Genomic DNA, 21699 nt, shown 5'->3' on the forward strand with positions numbered 1-21699 from the left:
GGTACTGTGCTCTTTTCTAAAGATACCAGCACTTAAAAACAAGGCCTCCTAAAACTTTTCTTGGCTGAATGCAGCGGCAGGGAGAAATCACTGATAATTGGGTCAGCAAGAAAAGGCAGGAGGCACAAGTGGTTGGGAGAAATCACAGAATAATGTTAGGGGCTGGAAGTGACCTCAAAAGATCATCTAGTGCAACTGCCCTGCCAGAGTGGGATCACCTATACCACATCACACAGGAACACATCCAGAGGGGTCTTGAATATCTTCAGAAAGGGAGACTCCACCCTAGGCAGCCTGTTCCAGTGTTGTCACCCTCACAGTGAAAATATTTTTCCTCATGTTTCCATGGAACTTCCTATGTCTCAACTTCCACCCTTTGCCCTGTGTCCTGTCATTGGGCATCACTGAGAAGAGCCTGACTCCATCCTCTTGCCACTTACCCTTTATAAATTTATATATATGTATATATAAATATATATATAAATAAATAAATATTTATAAACATTTATACACATTTATAAACAAGAGATCACCTCTTAGTCTCCTCCTCTCTGAGATAAAGAGTCCCATCTCCCTCAATCTCTCCTCGTAAGAAAGATATTCCACTCTCTTAATCACTTTTGTGGCTCTGACCTGGACTCTTTCAAGCAGTTCCCTGAGGTCATTCTTGAACTGAGAGGCCCAGAACTGAACACAATATTCCAAATGCAGCCTCACCAGGGCAGAGTAGAGGGAGAGGAGAACCTCTCTTGACCTACTAACCACACCCTTTTAATACACTCCAGAATGGCATTGGTCTTCTTGGCCACAAGAGCACATTGCTGGCTCATGGTCATCCTTCCATCCACTAGGACCCCCAGGTCCTTTTCCCCTTCACTGCTCTCCAACAGGTCAGACCCCAACCTATACTGATCCATGGGGCTGTGCAAGATTCTACACTTGCCCTTGTTAAATTTCATTAAATTTCTCCCTGCCCAACTCTCTAGCCTGTCCAAGTCTCAGGAAGACTTTCGCCTTGTGTATACTTATGCAATCCAATGACGTCATCTCTCACAAATAATCTGTAGGTCATTCACAGAAAATGAAATTTTCTTTAAGAAATACCACTGTATTTTAAATGTGTTCTTTCTTTCTTCCTTCCTTCCTTCCTTCCTTCCTTCCTTCCTTCCTTCCTTCCTTCCTTCCTTCCTTCCTTCCTTCCTTCCTTCCTTCCTTCCTTCCTTCCTTCCTTCCTTCCTTCCTTCCTTCCTTCCTTCCTTCTTCCTTCCTTCCTTCCTTCCTTCCTTCCTTCCTTCCTTCCCTCCTTCCCTCCTTCCTCCTTCCTCCTTCCCTCCTTCCCTCCTTCCCTCCTTCCTCCTTCCCTCCTTCCTCCTTCCCTCCTTCCCTCCTTCCCTCCTCCTTCCCTCCTTCCCTCCTTCCTTCCTTCCCTCCTTCCTCCTTCCTTCCTTCCTTCCTTCCTTCCTTCCTTCCTTCCTTCCTTCCTTCCTTCCTTCCTTCCTTCCTTCCTTCCTTCCTTGTCTTTCTTTCTTTCTTTCTTCCTTTCTTTCCTTTCTTGTCTTTCTGTCTTTGTCTTTCTGTCTGTCTTTCTTTCTTTCCTTCTGTCTTTCTTCATGTGTTTGCCAATTGCTGTGCTGCACCCAGGCAAATAGAGCCTGAGGCAATTCCCACATAAAAAAATTATCGTTCAGCAAACAGTTCTTCTGATGAGACCTAACCCAGGAGTACTGTGTCCAGCTCTGGGGCCCCCAACAAAAGAGAGACATGGACCTGCAGGAATGGGTTCAAAGAGGGCCACAAAGATGATCAGGGGGCTGGAGCATCTCTTCTGTGAAGACAGGCTGAAAGAATTACGGTTGTTCAGCCTGAAGAAAAGACTCTAGGAAGACCTTATAGCTACCTTTCAATATCTGAAGGGGCCTACAGGAAGGCTGGGGAAGGACTGTTTAGAAGGGCCTGTAGCGATAGGACAAGGGGCAATGCTTTTAAACTGCAGCAGAACAGATTTCAGTTTGATGTTAGGAGAAAGTTCTTCACAATGAGAGTGGTAAAACACTGGAACAGGTTGCCCAGGGATGTGATTGAGGCCCTGTCCCTGGAGACACTCAAGATTAGACTTGATGTGGCCCTGGGCAGCCTGATCCAGTTGGAGGTGTCCCTGCTCACTGCAGTAGGGTGGGATGAGATGACCTTTGAGGGTTCCTTCCAACCCAATGCAATCTTTGTGAATCAATCTATGTGAAAATAGTTATTTAGCAGCAGCCTAGAAAATCTGAGAAAATGCAAAATGTTAGAGCCTGTGTCAAGATGTGTATTTGCTAAACAGATGCTTCCAAAGCCAGTGTATTCAACTGGCTTACACAAGAGTATCAACTTTAATATTTGATTTAGAAATTAATATAAAGGTGACTGCTTGCAAAACACAATCAGATTTGGCAGCTCAGGAGAATTAGCCTTTTTATGAAAATAACAATTACATATAAAATCAACTGAAAATGAGTTAGCAAGATCAAACTTCCAGCTTGCTTACTGAACTCATGATTAAACCATGATTAAAGTCGGTGAGCTAAACGAACACCCACCAATCCAAAAATCAATTTTACCTTGAAGAAAAGGAGGAACTGTTTCTGACAGGGGTTATCTCAGATGTGGTCTTAGCATGTTAGTACCGAGAGATGTGTTAGCTCCTTTGAAGACCTGAGAAAATTCAGTGCAGGCAGCAATAGGCAGCTAGTGGAGGGACAAGCCAGGGCTAGCCTCTGCCCAAATTGCCTGGCACTGATGTCACCAGGAGAGGGGATTCCCAGTCCCAGCGTCACACAATTCCCTCCTGTATTGCAAACAACACCCACCTGAGAAACAGGCCAGATACCTGGATTTTCTTGTCTCGTAAGATTTTAATGCCATTACTCAGAGATGGATGCAAGTATTCTGAAAAGAGAGAGAAAATGAAACCTACTTTCTGAGAAGGCTCTAAAGAGGGGTGGGACCAATATTACAGAGAGTAGCTAAAAAATAGGCTTGAGGTTGCAGTTTGAGATCCTGACCCCATCAGCAGACCCTGGTATGTTTCAAATCATCTTGCCATGGACCACAGGAATAGCAACATAGGATAATTCAGGTTGGAAAAGACTTGGGGAGGTGTCTGGTCCAACCTTCTGCTTAAACCAGGGTCAGCTCTAAGACCAGACTGGGAAGCTCAGTCCCAAAAGCCTTAAAGGGCAGACCCTGTTCTGCCTTGCTGAGCAGCCTGTGTCATTGCTGTCCTGGTGAAGAGATTTTGCCTTACATCCAGCCAGATTCTCTTTTCTTTCAGTTGATTCTCATTATTCCTGTCCTCCTGCCATCTGTCACTGTGAAGCACCTAGTTCTGTCTTCCTGAAGTCCTCTTCATAAGGATGAGCAGAGCAGGTTGCTATATGCTGTCCCCAAAGTTGTCTTATGCCCAGCTCCTTTAGCCTCTCTAACAAGGACAAGCGCTCCAGGCTGGAGCATACTGAGACCTCCCAGCCCAACACCATCAAATCCCTGACTAGCACCATCTCCCTCTTCCCCCAGCACAGCATGCCCAAAGCCTTGCTGGAACAGTTCGTATTTACACTTCATGCCTGCACCCCTGACCCTGCTGCCCAACCCTGTGCCTGTACATCATCATCCCTAAAGTCATGTTAGGCCAATTTCATGCCCTACCCCTCCATTTCCCACAAGCCCTGCTGGGACTCGCTCTATCTTCCTCAGTCCAGCACCCCCAGTTCCCCGGCAACCTTCCCATCCTGCCCAGACTAGTAGCCAAAATCCCACTGGGACTCCTCCTAGCCCAACACTCCCTGCTGAGTGCCTCTCCAGCCTGGTACCCCAAACTCTGTTGGACTAGCTACACATGCACCCTATCCTGACACACCAAAACCTGCAAGAATCCCTGAAACCCAGCATCACAAACCCCACTAGGACCTTCCAAATGCAGCACCCCTACCTTGCTGGAACCCCTCAACTCAGCACCCCAATCTCCATCAGGATCCCCATCCACCCTACCTGGCCCAGCATCCCAGTTCCTGCCAGGACCCCTCAACCCAGTACTCCAAACCCCACTCAACCACCCTAGCCTATCACCCCAAACTCCACCGAGACTCCTGACAATTAGCATCCCAGGCTCTGCTGGGACCCCTACTTACCCTTCCACAGGGAGGGCATCCCAACCCCATTTGTGACCCCTGCTTACTCCTCGACTCTGCTCTCAAACCCTGCCAGGTCCCCCACTCATCCCTTCCAACCTCACTGTGACACTACTAGTCCAGCATTGAAAACCTCGTCAAAATCTCTCCAGCAGAGCTCCCCAAAACCAGCCCAAACCTCCTAAACTAGCTTCCCAAAGACCTCCATGACTCCCTCAGCCCAGCATTCCAATATCTGACAGGGCTCTCACCTACCTAGTCCAGAACCTCTACCCACACTGAGACTCCTCAAACGTAACACTCCAAATCTCACCACAACTTCCCCAACCAGGCACCCAAGTTCTTATATAGACCCTCCATCCTCATCCACATCCTCATCTGCATCCATCACTATCCCTGTTCTCATATTCAATGCCACTCTCATTCTCATTTGCATTTCCAGCTCCATCCTCATCCCCAACCCCATCTTCATCCACATTCTGATCCCCATCCCTATCCTCATTCTCATCTCCGTAATCTTCATAGCCATCCTCATCCCCACCTGCATTTGCATTCCCAGTCCTATCTCCATCACCATTCTCATTCCATCCCTATTCTCTTTCCCACCTCCATCTTCATTCTCACCCTTATCTCCATTCCCAACGCCATTCCCATCCCCATCCCTATTCCTAACCTCATACTCCGACCCCAGCCGTTCCCACCGCCGCCCCTCCCGCCCCGGGGAGTGGCCGCCGCGGGCAGGGGCGGGCCGGGGGCGGGTGCAGTTCGGGGCTGTCTTTGTGCGTGGCCCGGGGCCGTTCCATTCCGCAGAGTTCTGCTGCGCCCCGGCCATGGCGTGCGACAGCGGCGCGCTCCTAGGGGTTTCCGGGGTCTTGCTGCAGGCGCTGATGGCCTTCTGCTTCTGCGGCACCCTCCTGCGTGAGTACTGGAAGGGAGGAGGGGGAGATGCTCGGTACTGGGCTGGCAGCCCTCTGCCCCGCCGCGAGGGTGGCTGTGGACCCCCTTTAGCATCATCGGGGAGGTCTGGCCAGGGCTGGTCGGTGAGGGGGCGAGGGTTGGAGAGGGGGGCAGGTGTGCGGTTTGGGTACCGATCGGTTTCTAAGCAGCACCAAGTTGTGCGTTATCTACCTGTAGGCTTCAAAGCGAAGTGCGGCGCTTCGCGGCTGCTGCGCTACCGACCCGGCGGTTCAGGCGCCAGAGCTGGTTCTTAAACTTGTTTCTAGCCCCCAATCTGATGGTAGCGAAGCGCCGCGAATTTGCGGCTCTAATCTGTTAAAACTGGCTCCGCTTGTACGAGTGGTGGCTCAGGCGCTTAGAAAATTTTAAGGAATCATGAAAACTACTGGCGGAGCCAGGTACTGAGAAGGAGATAACAAAAATGGGGCGGGCTTCAGATACAACGCTGCCCGGTTAGATTGACGGGGCCCGACGTGGCACTGTGATATTGTTCTGTTTAACTTGATTTCAGGCATCACATCTGGGGGCTTGAGCAGCTGGGGAGAATGTTTTGTAGGTTTTTGAGACGGGGTGTGATGGTGAGAGGAAGCAGCTGACTGGTGAGAAAAGCTGGGGACACCAGCATCCAAAGAAAATTTGACTGTGTTCTGTGCTGCAGTTGCCTTCCGCTCGGAGCGATGTGTGCTTCACTTCTCTTGAGGATTAAGTGGTTTAACACAAGTTGGGTAACATGCCAGAACTCGATCTGTGTTCCTCATTTAAAGCCTGTGGTGACAATGAACTAAAACTTCCAAGTTTTCTGGATAAGCAGCAGCAGATTTTGAGCAGCAGCTCACCCCTCTATGCCCTCTGGAAACCCCCTTCAAAGGCTCTAGTGCTGTGGTTAACACCAAGCTGCCAGGGAAAGCTGCACCAAGTTTTTTTTCCTGTGATAACAGATGGCTTTTTCCAGTCCCAGTGCTTCACAGCTTGTGTTTCACCAAATACAGTGAGAGTCTCTTCCCCTTAGTGATGCATGCATAGGGCTGTTAATTGTCTCCTAAACTCCATGGAGTGTCCCATAAAATCTAAGATTAAAGTTAATCATCTTAAAATACTTCTGTGGCTACGTAACCCCTGTTAGCCAATCATCAGCTCTGGGCATATTGTTGTCCTCCTTATGATGCAGGTGCTAATATGTTCTTGAACATTAAGAATCTCTTGGTAAAATGAATCTGAAAGCTGATCCTGTGTGGTTTCATTCTGAGTCTGCTCGATGTATAAAGCTGTGGAGGAAACTGCTGGCTGGGACGCCAGAAGCAGGTGTGTTTACAGCTCTGGATCTCCATCACAGCAGCTCCTCTGGGTTGCAGCGGGACTGGTGGTCCCTAAATTACCTCATCTGTTCCTTATCTGTGCCCCATTCATTCACGCTCGGCTGGAGACTTTCTCAGATCTGCTGTTGGGACTGTTTGTATGCAGAGTTGGAACCCAGGAAGGTTGTAATGGGCTTACCAAAAACTTGACATTAGCTGATAAGTTGCTTTGAAGCATCTTCTGAGCTGTTCAAGTGACCGGTTCGGTTGGCAGCCTCCTGGGGATGAAAAGGTTCCACCAACTGGGAGACATAGAAACCTGTTGAGCTGGTGCTGATGTGTGTGAAAAGTCAAGAAAGTTTCTGAGAATGTTGATTTGCATCTTCACTCCATCATGAAGTTGGGCAGTCCCAGCTGGATGTCTGTCTCATCTGAATTTTGGGACACTGCTGTCACTGGAGTAAGCATCATCACATTTTTGATACTCCATCCTTCAGTGCTGTGACATTCCTGGGTGTATATTTCTGTCATTTGTATGTCTGTGATTTCTGCTTTAATGGGATGTGACAAGCCACCTCGCTTGGTCTTACAGGTCAAGGAGTGGAAATTCAATTCCTAACTGAACCCAAGTAGGTGCCTCTTACATTCTTTCTTCTTTAAAGTACATCTCAGCTATAGGAGCATCTGAACATAAATAGATAAGATTTCCAAATTGCGTAGCTACTTCTCAGAGCACTTGAAAATGTCTAGAGGAGCTTGAACTAGCAGTGATGGGGTATTCTACAAAGTTTTGCAACTGAGTATGCATGGGATGTGCTCACAGACTAGATGCACCCACTAGGTGGGTCTCAAGTATGGCCCACTGCAGGAAGGATAAATTTATATGTTATTAGAAGAGTTTGCGTCCATCAGTTTCTGTCTCTTGGGGCTGTGGAAAGGCTCTTACCAACCTGGTAGGACAAGTCAACAGAGGAGGAAGTCAGTCTTGCTTCCTTGTCTGAATTGATGCTCTGTGGCCAGTGTGTGCGCCTAGGTTATTGGGAAAACAGCTTGTATGCAGGACAATATAGTGCCAGAATGGAGCTGTCACCTGTGGTTTCAAGTTTTATTGCAACAACCCATTAGGTTTCTTGAGGCCAGTGTAGCCTGTTGCAAATGCTACAAAAAAAAAAAAAAAGAAAGAAAGAAAAAAGTTCAATTTAGGGCAAAAGGTCCTGGGCAGCAGAGGGAATACTGTTTCCCTGTAATGAGATGATTGGGGTGGTTGTGTCCCATTGCTACGGAGTACATGAACTGGGTCCTTCGTGTGATGTAAATGGGACCCAGAAATGAATGATTCCCAGCCTCGGTAGGGAATCAGGAAACCTGTTCAGTTTGGGTAGTCAGTTAACTACCATGAGCGTTACTAGCATTACAGAGTTCCTTTGAGTCTACAAACACTCTCTTGCTTTCCCAGCAAGAAGGTCTATAAGGTTGTAGTGAAGCATAATTCCAACATGGTCAAGGGCTGGATCTGGTTGCAACTTTGTCTCATTTGGTGATTAAATCAAAAGGAATTGTTAGCCTTCCCACCTGTTAGTGGTGGCTTTGGAGGCACTTTGGCTGTAAGGACATTTGCTACAAGAACCAAAACACAAACACCTGAAAGAGGAGGCAATGAAGCCTAGCAGCTGTATGTGTGGCAATCCAGTTTTCTGTGTAAGAGCTTTCCCTTGAGGAGGTCATGACATGGAGGAGTGGATAATTGTGCAATCCCATCTGACGTAGTTCTTAATGTTCTGCCTTAATCATCACTCAGCTGAGTGGAGAAAGCATGTTACAGGTATCTCAGCTGCTGAGTATGATTTAGGGATTAGCTTCCTGAACTTGCTGCTATAGATTTTTTTTTTTTTTCTCCTGAGGAAGATGCTGTAGACTAGCAAAAGTTGTCCAGGCTTCCATCTAGCAAAATTTGAAATGAAGGGAGATCATGTGCATACATTTTAGCAATAGCTTCTTCTGTGGATTAACTGGAATGAAAGAGAAACAGATTTTGGAAGTAAAAGGATCTTTTTTTTTTTTCTCTGTTGTGATTGGAAAAAAAACCTTTCCTTGGAGCTGATGTATGTGTTTTCTATCCCACCACAAGCAGCATGAAGGACATCTAAGAAAATGTATTTCTTTTCCAACTTTCTCTGTTCCTGAAGCTGTGCTCTTAGTTCTCTGAGCTCCTAAATGAGGTTAGTAGCACTTGTGCTGCGGTCATTAAAGTCAACTGAGCTCTTAGAGAGAAGTCATACTGCTGGGCAGGGAGGGCTTCCTAGCCCTCTTCACACAGTGAAACCTGGTTTTCAGCTTGACCTTGGAAAATGTCTTGATCCAGCCTAACATGACAGCAGCGCCCCTGTATCTCCTCTTGCGCATCATTACTGGATGCATCTTGCCTTGAGCTTAGTCTAAGGGTGAGCAGTTTGTGGTAATGACCCTGGTGCTGACCCTCTAGGTAGGGCTTGCTGTTAGTGAGCATTGTGATGTTTTTATACTCTGGTCTCAGTAGCCTTGCCTGAGACACAGGACCATAGAAAAAGAATTTGCCCGACTGACTGTAAAAGAAATGGTGACCCTTGATACGGAAAATTCCACGTAAAGAACAGAAGTACCTCTCCACTGCTGGTGTTTTCCTGGTCCCCATGGACTTAGCAGCTGACCTTCAAGTACATTTTTTTCCCAGGCTGGTGGGCAGTTGGTTAGTAAAAATAAGGAACAGCATCTCCAGTGTATGGAAGTGTGTAAACTTTGATAAGGATTGTGGAAGTTGTGGTACTCCTCAATTGGATAAATCAACCTTAAGTAACCTTTTGTGACATTGTAGTAGGCCTGGGATTAATGGTTTTAAACTAAAAGAAAGCAGATTCAGACTAGATCTAAGGAAGAAATTTTTCATATTGAGGGCAGTGAAACACTGGCACAGGTTGCCTAGAGGTAGAAGAAGTTCTATCCCTGGAAGCATTCAAGGTCAAGTTGGATGGAGCTCTGAGCAACCTGCTCTAGTTGCAGATGTCCCTGCTCAGTGCAGGGGAGAATAGGGCTGGATGACCTTTAAAGGACACTTCCAAACCAAGCCATCCTGCCCTGGTGCAAAGTTCAGGGTTGGTGCTATACATCGTTTGAATTGCACTTTTTCCGAGCTTCAAAATTACCTCTTTGTGATATCTTTCTCTGTGGTGTTTTGGCTTTTACCCTGAACATCTCTCAGAAGACTGAATGGATATGTGAGTCCATGACAAGAAAGGGAAGAAATAAGTGATAGATCACTTGATTTGTCCAGACTTCTACTCTTGTTTTAAAATAAATCTGCCCAGAAGAGGCTCAGCTGACTTTGCTTCTGTACTGGTTTTTCAACCCACCACAGCTTCCTCTAACAAAAATGCATGGAGGCAATCTGAGAGAGGTGGGGTTGTTCATCCTGGAGAAGGCTCTGAGTGACCTTATAGTGGCCTTCCAGTGCTTGAAGGGGGCCTACAAGAAAGCTGGGGAGGGACTGTTTACAAGGGCAATGGTTTTAAACTAGAGAAGGATAGATTTAGATTGGACCCTATGAAGAAGTTTTATTTACTACGAGGGTGATGGAACACTGGCACAGGTTGCCCAGGGAGGTTGTGGAAACCCTATTCCTGGAGGCATTCAAGGTAAGGCTTCATGTGACACTGAGAAACCTGATCTAATTGGGGTTGTCCCCACTTACTGCAGTGGGGTTGGACTAGATGATTTCTAGAGGCCCCTCCAGCCCAGTGCATTCTGTGATTTGTGATTTGGGTTACTCACACACATGTATTTAAACAGGAACTTCACCACTGCAGGTGCTCTTCCCTCTAGGGGAAAACAAATGCACAAAAGTTAACTGTGCCCCTGGAGGTGTGAAGCACGGGGCACTGCAGACTGTAGCAGTCAATTTACATGTAGGTTTGTGGGTTGAGCAAAAAAGCTGCACATAGCAGGACTCTCAAAATGTTTTTCTTCTGCTTCATTACATCTGAAAACTGGCTGAGCTTGAAAACACGTGTTGTGTGTTGTAACCTGGAAGGTCTGTGCTGTGCTTGATGTGCTTCATTAAGCTCCCTGCAGCTCTCCACAAAGCTTTTGAATTTCAGCTGCTGATCATGGTGCTCCCTTCTTGGAAGTCACCTTTTGAACAGCTAAACTGATCAGTGGAAGCCGTGTGCTAAGTGAGGACTGGGGTTCTTGGTTTCTGACAGAGACAAATGGGTTGGGTGAGCTGAGAAACAAGCTAGCACAAACTTTTTTTGGTGTGGCCTGCCTGCATCAGCCTGGGAGCTCCAGTGTGCAGCACCATGCAGGGCTTTGTGTAGGGTCATTGCTTCAGCAGCAGCTTCCTCAGGGCCTACTGTCTGTGTGTGTTCCTCTTGCAAGTCAGAGCACTCTAACACAGAATAAACCCTTCTTATCTGAAAGGTGCTGTAAAGTAGCCCAATAATAGCTGGGTATCTTGGTGAGGGGATGGGACAGAATCACAGGCAAGCCACAGTCTTCAGGTCATTAGCAATTTTGAGTCAGCCAGGGCAGGTGCCCTGAGGTGGCCCAGAAGCATATCTTATATCATGAACATCATGCTCAATATAAAAGGAGAAGTTTGCTAAGAACTGGGGGGGTGGGGGGGTGGGGGGGTGGTGTTCCTCCCTGGGCTTCTGCTATTGCTTGGTCCTTTCCTGATTCTGTTTCTCTCCTCCTGAGGACTGCTTTCCTGTTTATTGTGACCACTGTACATTCATTAGGCTGACTATAAATTTATGTACTTTATATTGATACTACTTTGGCTGTTTCATTAAATATATTTTCATTTCAAACCATGAGTCTTCTCCCCTTTCCCCCCTACTCCCCTTCTCTACTGGGGAGGGGTCATCAGGTGTTAAAGCAACTGCTATAGTTTAGCCCCAGCTAAACTAATTTAGCTAAATGCAGACAGTGGACTGTTCAGGGATAACAAATTGGTTAGGTGTTCACATCTACGGTGTGGTGATCAGCAGCTCAGTGTCTGGATGGAGATTGGTGACAAGTGATGTCCCTCAAGGGTCCATACTGAGATCAGGGCTGTTTAATATTTTCGGTGACATCATGAGTTGGGTATACCCTCAGCAAGTTTGCAGATGACACCAAGCTGAGTGGTGTAATTACAGAGTTAGAGGGCTAGGATGCCAGAGGCACCTGGACAAGCTTGAGAAGTGGGCCTCTATGTGGGAATGAGAGCAGCCTTGAGGAGAAGGACTTGGGGGTACTGGTGAATGAAAAGCTGGATATGAGCCAGCAATATATGCTTGCAGCCCACAAGGCCAACTTTATCTTGGGCCACATCAAAGGAAGTGTGGCCAGCAGGTTGAAAGAGGATTCTGCCCCTCCCTGTTCTGATGTGATCCCACCTGGAGTACTGTGTCCAGCTCTGGAGTCCTCAGCACAAGAAGAGCATGGAACTGTTGGAGTAGATCCAGAGGATCTACTCTGGATGAGACACTTAGTGCCATGATTTAGTTGATTCTAATCAACTTGGTGTTGGGTGATAGGCTGGACTTGATGATCTTGAAGGTCTTTTCCAACCTGGTTAATTCTGTGATTCTGTGAGAGAGACAACAATGGTCAGGGGAACGGAACACCTCTCCTGTGAAGAAAGGCTGAGAGAGTTGGGGTTGTTAAGACTGGAGAAGGCTCTGAGGAGATGTTATTGTGGCCTTCCAATATTTAAAGGGGCCTATGAGAAAGGTGGGAACAGGCTTTGGTAGAGCCTGGTGTGATAGGGCAAGGGATGATGGTTTTACACTAAAAAGGGGGAGATTTGGACTAGATCTAAGGGAGAATTTTTTTACAGTAAGGGTGAGGAAACACTGGCCCAAGCTGTCCAGAGAGTTGGTAGATGTCTCATCTCTAGAAACATCCAGGGAGAGGTTGGATGGGGCTCTGATCAACCTGATGTGGTTGAAGATGTCCCTGCTTAGTGCAGGGGGGTTGGACTAGATGACCTAAAGATCTCTTCCAATCCAAACCATTCTATGATTCCACAATCCTCAGTAGGAGCTAATTCATACTAGAAAATTCTCTGTTGCCTTGTATCTGGCAGCTTTGCTACAGGTGCTTATGTTCGTGAAGCATCGGTACAAGGGTGCTTGGGAGGGAATAACTAAACAAATCTAGTGCAGACTAGAAGTTGTAAATTGGTAGCAATCCGTCTCCTTAAACCACTGGTAGGACTGCTGCTCCCTGAACTGATGGAGTTTGTATGTTTTGAGACTTTCCAGCTTGGATTCACACTTACATCTCAAGCAGCATGTTGGCTGCTCTCTGTACAGTGGCTGTGGCTTCCTCCCATTGTGTCTCAGATTGAGCTGTTGGAGTAACTGCTATGAATAGTGCAGACCCCAGGGTTTTGGACTCTGTATCCTGCATGTTGGCTTCTTTCCTGTCTGGAGCTTGGAAAAAGCCTGGGAAAGGGTGTGCCCCTCAAAAATAGGTTTAAATGTGTTATTGGAGACTATACAGCCTATAAATAACACAGATGTTGGGCAGGGAAAAAGCTTCTGTTTCCACCCTGGTACAGTAGCTCTGGGTCCTCTTCTGCAAAAGCCAGTAATAAAGTCCTGACCCTTTTGCTAGTAGGATGTTGCCCCAGTGCTGGACTTTACCATAGGCAGCTTAGCTTGCCCGTCTCTTAAAAGAAGGTAGCAGCATAACCAGTTCTGAGTATTGCCACCTTTTTTTTTTCTTTTTCGGTGGACCATTCACAGTTCATGTGTATTAATGCTGCAGAGCTTACTCCTGAGTGCTTCTAATGTCAGGTTCATTTCCAGTGTTCATCCTTTGGGGCCTGTTACTGAGCTTAGTGGGTTGTAAGGGTTGTGTCTTCTGTAAATCAAGTCCTAGAACCTTTGTCTGAGTTGACATCTCCCATCCAAACATCAATTTTTGAATCTTTTGGTTGGTTGCAGTAAAATTTATCAAGGAAATGGTCTGACTCTCATCCAAGCACACCTAAGCTGCTCCTCAGGAAGTAAGTTTCCCAGTTTGATTTTTAGAAACCCAACTTAGAATTTTGTTTGCTAATCAGCAGCAAATTGCTGCTGTAGCTAATGCTGCCTAAATTAGGGAGGCACTTGTGCTGATGCAGATGCAACATGGAGTGAAGGATGCAGGGTGGATGCTGCATGCACCTTGTATGGGATGAAGAACAGTACAATGAAATTGGGTGGTTGCTGTTGTCCTTGACTGCAATAAGCAGACAATTTGTTTAAAAACAAAAGCAGAGTGGGGAAGAATTTTGGAATAGGCTGCCCAGGAAAGTGGTGGAGTCATCATCCCTGGAGGTGTTTAAAAGATAGGTAGGTGTGGTACTGAGAGACATGGTTTAGTGGTGACCTGGCAGTGCTGGGTTAATGGTTGGACTTGATGGTCATAAAGGTCTTTTCCAACCTAAACAATTCTGAGATTTTTACAGGCTCTTGTAACTTCAGGGAACTAAGTGTCTAGGGCAGGCAAAGCTGTCCCCTTTCTATTGCATTAAGAAGACGTTGTGATAAATGTCTACTTCATACTGCTCTGGGAAAAGTCCAGATAGCTGGCACTGAGCTTTTGTCTTCTAGTTTTCTGACTATTTACAGGTCTAGAATTAAAGACGCAGCTCCCAGATTTCAGGTTCTTATTCAGATGTCCAGTGTCTATACAGCCTGGATATCCTCAGGGAATTTCAAGTGTGTTTGATCTTTATTGCCCTTGGCTGAAGAGGAAGGGCCTGGAATTATTTTGTTTCCTGTCTTGTTCTCAGCCATGGGCAGGGTATGTCTCTCAAACTGTCACACATCTTCCTTCCCTTTTGTTTAACTTCATGTCTTTTTATCTGCAGCAACTGCAGCCAAGTAGGGGGAGAGTGGTAACTTCTGAGGACACCAACTCCAGAAGGCAGGCTGTCACCACAGTGATGCTTTATACCTGTTTAATGGGATAGACTGGTCTCTTTCTCCTGAATTTCCTAGGATCATCTTCCCACCTGCCCAACCTTTTCCTAGATACTTTGGACCATGTGGCAGTTCTAAATGGTCACACAGCACCCTTGATGCTGCAGCAGGGCTGTGTGTATGCTTTGGAGCAGCCTGTGTGCTTCAGGTTGGGACTTCATAAGGCTTCCTTTTGTTGTCCTTCAGGATTGTCTTTGAAACCTATCTGAAGGAAATGCGTTTCCACAGTGTGAACCATTTTACTGCTGACATTCACCCACGCTACTGTTAATTGACATTTAAATGAAAGAAGTCAGGATCAGATTAAAATAGGTTCAGAGTGGGGTTGGTTCCTGCTGGAAATGGATGAGCAGTCTTCATCTTCCTTGGTTTAGCAGCTTGGTTTTTCCAAATGGTGCTTGCTGTAGCATCATGCTCTGTTACAGGGACCGTCAGCCATGAACATGAGATGTTCACCTTTATTTCACCCAGCATCTCCTCTCAATCTATGGTGTCTCTGCATCAGCAGTATGCACCAGTGGGTGGTTTTGTTCTGTCAGGTAGTTGAGGTACCAAAGGATAAAAGGAGCAACTCAGGCCTGTGGACACTAGCTAAGACTTACCTTAAACATACTGCAAGCATCCAAACTTTACACCACCAGTGGAAATGTGAGTTGAGGCTGATTTCTTAAGCTTCACCACTGTAAGTTAACCCTGGAGCAGTTGTTCCTGATGTGCTTTGAGTTTTGAGGTTCGTTGCTGCTTTTGGACTTCAAAGATTTGTCTGAGAGCTTAGATTTTCGTGGGGTTTTTTGTTTGTTTGTTTGGTGGGGTTTTTTTTGTTTGTTTTGGTTTTTTTGAGGGCAGAGAATGAGAACTGAAAGGTTCGCATTAATTTTACTTGCTTCAGATGTTATTAGGACCAGTTTCTGCTTAATGAGGATGTGAAGAGTCTCCAAGTGAGATCAGGAGGATGTGTGTGTATATCACACTTGCAAAGACAGCAACCAGCATATGGGTGTGTGAGGAGCAAATGTATTCCAGAAAGCTGGGGGAACTGTCCTGGCCTGGCCTGTGGTATGGTCCAAACTGCTGTCCAAACTGGACTTGGAGGCATCTGTCAGTTTTGGAGAATCACATAGCTATAGAGATGTGCAGTAACATCGACTCAGGATCATAGAATTGTTTAGTTTGGAAAAGACCTCTGAAATTGAATCCAAGCATTATCTAACTCTGTCATCTTGGGTGCTAAAGCATGTCCCATAACACCACATCTCTGCATCTTTCAAATACCTCCAGAGTTTTTAAACCTCCAGGGATTCAACCACCTTCCTGCTAAGCCTATTCTAGTGTTTGAGAACCCAACTGGTTCACAAAATCATAGAATGTTAGGGGTTGGAAGGGATCTCTGGAGATCAGTTAGTCCAAATCCCCTGCCAGAGAAGGTTCCCATAGAGCAGGTTGCCCAGGATGGCATCCAGGCAAGTTTTGAATTACTCCAGAGGCAGAGACTTCTTTGCCAAAACCATCTGGCTTTTCAAATGGACAAATCTGAGAAGAGCAGCAGAGTTAAAATAATCGGTGCTGTGGCTGGTAGAACTATAGGGAAGACAAATTCCTGATGTCATCTGGTGTTGACCCAGAACACAGTAGTCTCATTTTTAATCTAGTTGGTTGGGAGTTCTCCTATCTTCTGCAGCTCTGTGTGCACTGAACTCAATTTTTAGTTGGTTATATGTGCTAGAGCTTAAACATCACAGATCTCGTGTTTCCTTGACGCATTCATAAGCATGCACAGCTTTTCTTAGATCTCAAGTGTACAGAAGTGGACAATGGTAGCAAACCCATACCTAGGGCTGGTGGAAAACTGAGTTGACCTCAGTGAGTGGATACATGGTTTTGAGAAGAATAAAGGAGATTTCAGCCTTTCTCCAACTTTAGCCAGCTGAGCCTGTGGCTGTGCACACCATAGCTTGGCTCTCTGCAGGACCTGGAAGAGGAGAGGGACATTTTGCAGTTGCTGCTCAGCCTGTTGTGCTCTGCTGTGCCCTCAAAGCACAAAAGCAGCAGTGCTGCTTCAAAGAGAACTTCATCAGCTCCTTGAATTTTCAAAGACCTGGTGCTGCTTTTATGTGGATTTAGCATCACCCCTAACCTCTGGGTCACAGCTATCAAAGGACTCTGCTCCTGTTTAAGCTCCAGTAATCTTGGCTGGATTTCTGGTTTAATTTGGAGACATCCTGCTGCAGCTCTGCACAGTAAATGCCCTATTAAGCAGTTAATTATTTCTCTATAATACTAGCTTTTATCTTTAATACAACAGTTTTACTGTCTCTGATAATTACACAGTCTCAGATAACTCTCTTAAATCTAATGAGGCATGACAAGCTGTGTTGAACAAGGCACCACACCATTAACTTCTTACCTCTTCCTTGTCATCTTATCACACTGAATTACTGTATTTCTAGCCCGAGTGGCTGTGGATACATAACATGTCGCTTCTCATTAAAAAAATAATGAAAATCGTCCCTGGTGCTGTCACAGTTGGGCTAGTGGTCAGCTGGCTGGCCTGCAGACCCCTCCAACAGCTTCTCTGCAGCATCATGCTCTGCCTTGTGAACTGAGCAACCTTATTGGGTTTGCTTTAAATGCAGCTGGCTGCTCAAAACATCTTAGTTTCTCCATAGGTCTCTTCCTTGTGGGTGAGTGAAATCCCAATAGCCCTTTTTAGGGCATTACTGATTATAATAGATACTGTTTGTGCCGTTGGAAGTCATTGCTGCAGGGATACTCAGCTGGAAAAGGGAAATCATCTGGCTTTTTTTCTGGACAGGGACAGGACACAAACTGCTGCAGGAGTGCCTGGTGTAACTTGATGTGACTGCTGCTTTGTTACTGATGACACTAGCAGATCAGTGTTGGTTGTGTGGATTTGACAGTGGCACCAAAACCCCTGACCAAAGTCCTGGGGTTAGGGGGATTGTCTTCTGTTACACTGTTTCTTTGCCAGTAAAAGTACAAAGTTATGTTTCTGAAGTGTTGAAGCTCCATGGCAGAGAAGTTCTGCAACCTTCCAGGCTGGACCAGGAAGGCATTGAGGCAGATGGTAGGGTCCCGCTGGCAGACTGAGTGTTCCAATACCACTGGACTTACCAGTTAATTGCCATCTAGATGCAGAACAACCAAGAGCCCTTTAATTGCAAATCAGCTGTATCCTGCTAAAGTTTTGCTGCTTCTTCCCACTCTTTACTCATCCTGCTAGTAACAGCTTTTGGAGGTGGTTTTGCCTTTTGGTATGTGGAGCCTGTATGAGTTGTGCTGTCAAAACTGTGTGTTTCCCCATTGAGGATGACCAGGGGAGGAAAAAGCCTTATTTCAACCCAACTCATTCAGAATCCCTGTGGATATTTTATGGGATGCCCATGGGATCAGCCTCCATGGTGTACCTGAATTAGATCGGTTTCTGGCTCTAAAAGGGTGATTTTTACCCACACAGAGCCTCATAGCTTCTCTGAACTTTCGTTACCTGAAAGACTAACCAGCAGGTGGATTGCAAATCTGGAAAGAGAGCTGCATACCAGGTCATGTTTAAGACCATGTTGGCCTTACCATCAGTGTTGATGATCTGAAATGGACCAGAGGTGTGTCATGTGCCCTGTTCTCCCCACAGGCAGTAAGGAAACTAGTCTGTAAAAGTGCATCTACTTTGCCTTCTAGAGAGCAGACAGAAGCATGTAGCTCTGATGTGCCTGCTTTCATCTGTGGCACTCTAGGTTCCTGTATTCATATCCCTGAGTTGCTCTGGAAAGCATCTTCATATGTCAAGAACTAACTGTCAGCAGTGGAAAAAGTCTCTTTGGTTGTAAATTTGAAGACAGTGGCTGCTTATATGTGGCTGGGGAAGATGAAGAAACATTTGTAATAAGTAGGGATGGTGTGTGTCTCTTCTGGGCAAAAACATGGTCTAGATAAAATGGCCCAGCATCCTGTTCAACTGCTGGGGACTCCACCACTTCCCAGGGGCGTTAACTCCAATGACTGATAGTTCTTGCGTGGTTTCTCTAGCACGGTTCTGTGTTGCACATTAATTCATACCCATGTGTCCTGCTGCCTTCAGGCTGCTGCTTTTTCTACATATCTCTGGCCAGACTGGAAAGGATTCACTAAACATTTTTTTAAGGTTTTGGTTTTGTTTGGTTGGGCTTTTTTCCCCATTTCCCTCAAAAATGCTGCAGCTCATTACTTTTTAACTCTGAATCCTGTTCAAGCTGGCAGTGTGTTTGGGACTTGATTACAGCAGGTTTAGCTTGCCATCCATCTTGAGCTCATTAGCAGTGGTGGAGAGGAGAGTGAATCCAGTAGCCAAGGTGACCTTCTCTGTCTTCCTGAGGTTTGGAGGCAGCATGCTCGGGGCAGCAACTCTAATGATGGTATCTTTAGCTCTAGATGTAGCTGCCAGTAACTTTCCCACAAAGCAAAATGGTGCCACTGAATACACTTCTGGGGTTTTGTTTGGTTGTTTTTTTCATGTGGTTTGTTTTTTTTTTTTTTTTCTTGGTGGTTTGGGTTTTGGTTTTATTTTGTTTTGGGGTCTTTTCTTCTAATTAACAAATCTAATGTAGTTGAAGAGCCTCTTCGAAGTCTGCTTGTTCCAGAGCATTGGTACTTGTGAGTTTAAAAGGAGAATAGTTGGTCTGGTAGGCAGTGCTCTTTAAAATGGGCTTCTAGCTGGAGTGACAACAAAACAGTCAAAAATGACTTCTGCATGGGATGTGCCACTTGGTATTTTTGCATTAGCAGGTCCTGTTAGTGCACCTAAAAGCTGGTTGAAGCCAAGAAGAGCATCATATCTCTGTGACAAACAATCTGGGATCATTTGAGCTGCTTCTGCAGTGCTTAGACCCCACTTTGAGCAAAACTAGGTAAAAATCCAACTAGCTATTGTCTCCAGGTAGTAATTAGAGAAAGCTCGGAGAAGTGACTGCAACAGATGACATTACAGGACTCCCTAGAGAAGGACAGATATGAAGGGCTGCAGGAGCAAACTTCTGTGGGCAGAGGGACCTCATTTAAAGAATCATAGAATGTTTTGGACTGGAAGAAACCTTTTAAAGGTTATCTAGTCCAAGGCTACTGAAGTGAGCAGCGACATCTTCAACAGAGCCCTGTCCAATCTGACCTGGAATGTTTTCGAGGAAGGGAGAGTTCTTTTTCTTTCTCAGGGCATATGGTTGGTGATACTGAAGCCATGTGTGGACTACTGCTTCACAGTGGTAGGCATGCAAAAATATTGTGTAATGGAATAATGTTTAAATACTAGCTTGAAGCTTGCAGGGTTTTGGGGGCTGGCACTGGTACCTTTATGCTGGAGATGCCTGCAAGGTCCTGGTTCCTCAAAGGTCTTCAGGTCCTCTTGGCTGCAAGGAGGACTCCTGCACTCCTGTGACTCAAATGCTTCACAGGCTCTTGGGATATGTCATTTCTCTGTTACTACCATAATTTCATTTTTCCTGGAAGAATTATTGTGGCTGGTAGGTAGTGATGACCCCTCCTTAGGTCACTCCCATGGCATAAAAGTGCTACTGCTGAAGGATGCCAGGCGCACAAACCTACCTCCCAAACACCTCTGTTGTTCATCCTTCTGACCTGTGGGTTCATGCATTGTCTCTGGTTAGTTTGGATCCAGGTCCTTTGGCTTTGCTGAGCTTTAGACCAGCAAATGCTGAGGATTTTTCCGGGTTTGTTTTTTGTTTCTTTTTCTCTGTTTGCATGGAAGATTGTCTCAGAGTGTACACATCTATGGGTTGTTCTGCTGGTTAATGTAACCTCTCTGATTTTCTTTGCAGTGAAACGATTTTGTGAACCGAAGGACCAGAGGCGTCCTTGGAAGATATGGTGAGGATTTTTTAATTTGGAGCTTGAATAGGTCATGTATATATGAATTTATTTTTTCCTATGCTAATTATTTTCTGAGCTTTCTGAAAATCCTGCGTGGTATTTAGTCATTAAGTGAAATGCACTGCTGTTGTTTCCCAAGGAAACCTCCATAAAGTTGCTGGTGTTCCTTAGAAGTGAAATTCCTTGCCAAGCTCCTCCTGAAAAGCTTATTTTTACTATAGGTGAGCAAACCAAGAGGTTATGATGGTCCCTTCCAAACTACACATGAGCTATCTCCCAAGGTCAAGTTTTGGTGTCCTCTGACCCAGCTTAAGTGTAGACCAGACAACAGGTTTGCCTGTGTGTTGATGGAAGGTGTCTGGGTATTGCTGTCAGCTTTGGGCACCTCTACAAAGCATTTCTGTTTTGTAGGATTTTTGTGCTGCCAAGAAGTTGGTATGTGTTTGGGGTCAGCATATGGTCAGGCTGGATTGGCAGCATGGAGCTACTAGCCACCATCAGTGATGAAAACCCTGCCAATCTCCTCAGTTTGGTTCTTCCTCTAAAATAACTTGGGAACTTGATTGCCTGTGAATGCATGCAGAAGTTGTAAGCAGGTGAACACCTTCCTGGCACCTGCTGGTGCTTGGAGAAACTGAGGTTGGGCACTGGAGGGTGAACTGCCCTTTGCTGCAGGTTAGAACTCAGCTGTAGATCTGTGAGGCTGAGCCACTGTGTGCTGAAGTAGTATTTAGAGTTGAGCAAACTGCTTCCTTTTGACAACATACAAATTCTTGGCCATCAGGAACACGCCTTGGAGGAAAGCAGACCTGTGCAAGGCTTTTACTTGGGTGACTGCTCTGCTGCTGGTGCTCCAGGGTACAGATGTTTTTGTCTTTTTTTTCTCCAGGTTTTATGATACCTCCAAGCAAGGTGTAGGTGCTGCCGTCATCCACGTTGAAAATGTTTTACTGTCAAGTCACACAGAAGGGGACCCTTGCTTTCTGTAAGTACAGAGCATGCTTGCATTTGTTTCCTACATCTGTGAAAGGATGTTGGGAAATGTCATGCATGGTGGAAACTGATCCATTTGAAGTACTCTATGGGGATAAACCATACTGAGCTTATTCTCAGGGGCTAGGTTGTCTTCTGGTTCTTTGCAGCCTGTTGGAGGTGGAGTAGTGCAACCATGCTTTGCTGCTGGTTAAAAGCACCTAGAAATACACTGACAAAAAGGTGCAGTAAATAATGCAGTTGTGCCTCATGCACTTGCAGCTGTTAAAGGTGGCATTTGTTGGCACACCAGACTTTGCAGTTTGGCTGATCTCACAGCAGTATTGAGAATGCTTTTCTAAGTATATAGGTGAAGCTTATTGTCCAAAGCAAGGATTTTTTTTTTTTTTGACATTCAGTTGCACCTACCACAAG

The 21699-nt window shown here is 45.8% G+C and overlaps 1 pseudogene; it reads left to right on the plus strand.

The window, feature by feature from the left end:
* Window positions 1-4999: 4999 nt before the first annotated feature.
* LOC128981115 (store-operated calcium entry regulator STIMATE-like) overlaps window positions 5000-21699 on the plus strand; it is a 37915-nt pseudogene continuing 21215 nt past the window's right edge.

This window comes from Indicator indicator, chromosome 3 (genome assembly GCF_027791375.1).
Source record: "Indicator indicator isolate 239-I01 chromosome 3, UM_Iind_1.1, whole genome shotgun sequence".
NCBI classification, from domain to species: Eukaryota; Metazoa; Chordata; class Aves; order Piciformes; family Indicatoridae; genus Indicator; species Indicator indicator.